Raw genomic sequence first — 4,932 nt, forward strand, 5'->3', positions numbered from 1 at the left:
ATTAGCTCTTCATTGAGTTCAGCTGTGTTGCCTTGCTTCCTGTATCTTGATTTTTATCCAGGACACTCACAAACCCAGACACTCAGATTCCTCACTCTGTCTCTCGAGCAGCCTGATCAGAGCGTCCGCTGACTCCACAAAAATCACAGCATCATTGGCAAAGTTAAGATCAGTGAATATTTCTTCACCAACAGACGCCCCACAGCCGCTGGACCCCAAAACCCTACCTTACACCCAGTCCATACAAACATTAAACAGAGTAGGAACAAGAACACACCCCTGGTGAACCCCAGAATCAACTGGGAAGAACGCAGAGGTTCTCCCTCCACTCTTCACAGCACCCACAGTACCAGTGTACAGGCCATGATGTCCGGTAACTTCGGGGGGGGGGGGGATCCCGCAAAGTCTCAGGATGTCCCACAGGGCAGCTCGGTCAACATCAAATGATTTACAAAAATCAACAAAGGCTACAAAGAAAATCTGCTGATATTCATGCTCGATGGGAACCGTCAGTGCCAGGATGTGGTCGATGGTAGACTGCTCAAATCGCTGTTACACAAGCAAGTGATCAGGGATCCTGTTGGACCCTAGCAAGGACCTTACCCGGCACTGAGAGCAGTGTTATCCCCCTGGAATTGCCGCAATCCAGGCGATCACCCTTCCCTTTCCAGATACGGACAACAAGTCCCGTTTTCCAGTCAGTTGGGATGACATCTTTCTCCGAAATGGAAGCAAAGATTGCTCGCGATACCAGGACGACAGCCTTACCATCAGCCTGTAGAAGTTCACCCCAGATACAAGAGATCCCTGTTGTGTTCATTTCAGGTTGTGTTGACAGCCAGAAGGATGAGTAGCAAAACATTGCAATATCTCTGCTAGGGGGCTAAACGTTATAGGAAAGCCCAGTATGCAAAGTCCTTTTCAGTTACTGGCTCCTGTGGGCTTTCCCCATCCCCTTCACAATGCATGCAGTCTTCCTGTGGATGGCTGCAACAGAGCTACTCCTGCGGAGAGCAGAAAAGTGTCCTGTAGGCCGAGTGCCAATCCCACCACCAGCTCCAAAATTCCTTCCCTGCAAGCTGGAGGACCCCTTTGCAAGGCCAGATGCAGTTTAACATCATTCCCAGGACTAGAAGGTGAAAAATTGCTCTGGATTGCTGAGGTAAACTGGCTGCTCAACCCTCCCAGAAATGTTAACTACATAGATTCAATTAGCTGTCCAAATGTCACCAAGTAAATATGTAAAATATATGATAGGATATTTTTCTTCACAGGAGAGACACATCAGTTTAAGATTCAGCTCCAAACTCCAATGACTATCCAGGTTACTCAGATTCATTTCACCACTGCAGACACTACTCGTGTTATTGGAGTGTTTCATCCCAGCATTACCTGTAGACCTTCAGCTGTGTCCTCTTACGCTGGCCAAGAGGAAGCACTGTCACCTGGTGCTAACAGGCCCATGCTAGGGGAGACATCTCAGGTGTGCTTGTGGGACTGACGTGGGGATAGGTTTCCATCCCCAGGCTCACCACTCATCACCACATACCGTGATGTCATTTCCTGTCGGTCATGTATTGTCACATTCTGAAAGGTACCATCTCACTTTGCCATGGGGCTTTCATTACACTTGGAGATCTTAGCTCTTACCCTGATAATATGTCATAAAAACCCCTATGAACAAACTAGTGTGAATATTAATAGTTTATAGAGTAGTTTTAAGTAAAAGTTTAAACTGTGTTTTTCCTACTGTAATTACATACAGTATGAAATATGACATGCGTAATTATATAAAAAGTATACATATAAACTGCAAACATGCAATACAAGTAGATCTAAAATCTTCAGCATGAACAGCAAGCTGCCTCATTACCTTACTTTTGTTGCAACACATAATAGTAGTAGGATTATGGGACAGAATAATCAGTTTAATCCATTTCAGTTCATCTTTGTCTTGGGGTGTTCTCAAGATCCTTCCAAAGATTTAACAACAGCATTATCCATACAAATCAAGAACCATCTGACTCATAAAAATTAAGAGAATGCATGTCCTCACCGACCTTCCAGCATCCCAGTCGTTTCCCAAAATGTAACAAATCTTCAACCACTCTGTGATTTTGTCCCTCCAGACTGAATAGTAAGTCCAGGAGAACCATTCAGATCTTGAGGATTGTTTCAAGAGCATATAATTAACTGTTTAATAGTTGGTGAACCTGGCTGGCTGGTTCACACACACATGATATAGCTGCTGCTAAAGCATAAACGACTCAAAGTCAAAGTCAGCTTTATTGTCAATTTCTTCACATGTACTAGACATACAAAGGAATCGAAATTACGTTTCTCACTGTCCCTTCAATTTACTGACTCTTCAATTTAGCCAAAGAAGAACTGGAGGGAAGCCCCTCAGAATGTGTCAATCATTGTTGCCGTATATCTGGCCTCCTGCAGACTTGACACATGGTCATTGGGAAGTACAAGACACAATGGATTTTACTCATGTAAGGAAAGCTACACTGTATTAAACAATATTTATCCCATCTCCACATCAATATCCTGCATAGGATATTGTCAGGATCTTAGCAATATACCCAAACCTAAGCCTAAAGCTGAATATTGCCCTTTTGCAGCAAGAAAAAAAGATCACAAAGAAAGATATCAGTATTGTTTGGAATATTCAATCTGCTGTAAATGCTATACATGGGTAACGCATGGTAGTGCCATTTCCATTTTCCCTCAGGTCGCGGGTTTGAGACCAGTGAAGCAGACTGGGCAGAAGCTAACTTCTCCGCAAGCAACAAGTCCTACATTGTGTCCATTTTCATATTCTGCTTCTTTCTGCCTGTGGGGGTGATGATCTTCTGCTATTATCAACACTGAAGAAAAGCAATGTGACACTGGGCCACGCAGGGTGCCCTGACAGACAGGCAGTGGAAGACAGGGAGGGACGTTACAATAGTGAGTGTCAAGCAGCCAGGTTCAGATCTTATGGAGGAATAAATGGTGCAAGATATTACAAGATGTGCTGGCTGATCTATTGATAGTTCTGTTTATGTTTTCGACAGAGAATACACGCACATCTTATGAATACCTGTGCAGCTGACACCTCAACAAAACCCTCTTTGAAAACATACAGAAAACGTTGCTTACAGAAATATTCCTTTTGCCATCTACGACAATAAGAATTTTTCTTTTCACTTTTCTTTGTTGCTCTCCTTTCAGTTAATGAAAAGAGTAGGTACAAGGCCAGGGTTGTGCACTAAAATAACTGGAAAGATTCATGGCAAGAAGGCTTGCCAGAAACCACTCACAGCAGACTTATTAGAACTTCCAAGGGCAGTATTTACCCTTGCAAATATGACCAGCAAATTATAAGGTCCATACTTCAGCAACATGAGGTGGGCAGCCATAAATAATGATCTCATCACAATGGAGATGACTTCTTTTCAAGCTACCATAACAAAATTTTGCTCAATAAACCTTAATAATAGTTGGTATGCAGTGTGCTTCACAAGGTTGGACAGCTGAGCAATTGAGAGAACACCATCACAGTGTTGTTTGAACATTGTGGTCTGCTGCAGGTCTCCACCATCATCTGTACATCTTTCCTCCTGGCATGGTCACCCTACGGTGTCGTCTCCATGTGGTCAGCCTGGGGATTGCACGTACCCAACATGACCAGCATCATCTCCCGGCTCTTCACCAAATTGGCCAGCTTCTACAACCCACTCATCTACTTTGGCCTGAGTTCCAGGTTCCAGAGGGACGTTGGGGCGTTGATGTTGTGTGTGCGTGAGAGCAAGGGCAGCTCGGTGTCGATCCTGACCTGGCTCCCCCCAAGCCCCCCCTCCACATGCCAGGAATGAGGTGCACATTGGCAAAATGCCCTAAGCCTTCCCAGAGGCCAGACTCAGGTGTGAGAATCTAACCGTAGGCTCCTCTGCTTGTTAACCAAAACGACTCCTTCATTCCAACATACCAGTGTCCCGAATCACTTTTCAATGTACACAACTCTAAAAAAAAGTTTACATTTTTAATGTATGTTTTTATTTACGCTAAATACTACTTCAGTTGCTGTCGCTTAAATAAAAATCTAATGTTCACCATTTTTGCATGTGATATGGATATTTTTCTGCAGTGTTATTTCTTAAATGTGTGCAGCACATTAAAGTTACTGATGTACTACATGTACATTTACATTTGTTTAGTTAAAAGACCTTGAACAGGTCCTCAGACAAGGACAATGACTCTCCCTCCTCCACAATGGAATCCAATGCAAACATTATCCAAGCAGTCATTAAAAAGTGAAGAGGAAGAGTGGAACATTTTATTTACACATTAGTTTGCTAGTTAGTTTTTTGAGAGGAAAACTTTTCTCTGAGGTAGAGTCGTATAAATGTCACTGCATATATTTTTTCATAATTTGCTACTTGACTGTTTAAAAAACAGTTTAAAAATGTTTTAAAAACATTACCATACCAAAAATAACCATTACCATACTGTGTAGCATGTGTAACATATGCATTTATACTAATCTTAATGTGACATGCTTGTGTATGCATGTATGTATATTGCCAGTATTTCATGAGATTATTTTAGATTGTCTTAGTATTTTTAGTATATAGGCTAGTCAGTAGGTTGTTTCAGGTTGTTAATATATTAGCGAGCGTGTTGATGAAAATTTTGTGTATTTTTATTGCTTACCTACTTGGCTTGAATTGCGCTTCTATGGACAAATAATGCATTTTTGAATTAAATTGAATATTGCAGGATAAGTGATTGGAGGATGGATGTATGGATGGTTAATGAATAGCAACCATTAAATTGCAATAAAGGAGCTGTCGTCTGGAGCCTGAGGGTAGGGCGTAAGCTTGCGGCGGCGCGCGCCCCTTCGTGCGGGGCCCCTTCCTGCGGAGCGCACGTGGACGGGATGCT

This window comes from Paramormyrops kingsleyae, chromosome 20, assembly GCF_048594095.1.
Source record: "Paramormyrops kingsleyae isolate MSU_618 chromosome 20, PKINGS_0.4, whole genome shotgun sequence".
NCBI classification, from domain to species: Eukaryota; Metazoa; Chordata; class Actinopteri; order Osteoglossiformes; family Mormyridae; genus Paramormyrops; species Paramormyrops kingsleyae.